The sequence below is a fragment of the Penaeus monodon genome, chromosome 29 (genome assembly GCF_015228065.2).
Source record: "Penaeus monodon isolate SGIC_2016 chromosome 29, NSTDA_Pmon_1, whole genome shotgun sequence".
Classification (NCBI taxonomy): Eukaryota; Metazoa; Arthropoda; class Malacostraca; order Decapoda; family Penaeidae; genus Penaeus; species Penaeus monodon.
In genome coordinates this window covers 2,852,595-2,852,936 of record NC_051414.1, presented here as the reverse complement: position 1 = coordinate 2,852,936, position 342 = coordinate 2,852,595, and positions in this window count along the sequence as shown.

Genomic DNA, 342 nt, shown 5'->3' with positions numbered 1-342 from the left:
CATTCGATTCCCCCCACCCCCCCCGTGGCGCAGGATCCTCGGCAAAGTGGAGAGAGAACGGTGTACATGCTGTGTAGGAAGAGGCAAAGGTGTTTTAAAAAGCTTAATTAATACGTGGAAAACGAGGCTCCCGGGGTAGCCACGTGCTAATGGCCTGACCCAGGATTAGAAACGAGAGGTCGAGGGCGTGTGGGCGTGAGGGAGAGAGATGTCACGGAGGCTGGGCAGATCAGGTTAACGCCGTGGGGGGGGAGGGGGTAGTGACCTAAGCCCTCCTGCCAGGTGATCCCGGGTCACCTGTGTCGAGGCGGAACCTAAGGTGAGGTACACCTGGAGCAGAAC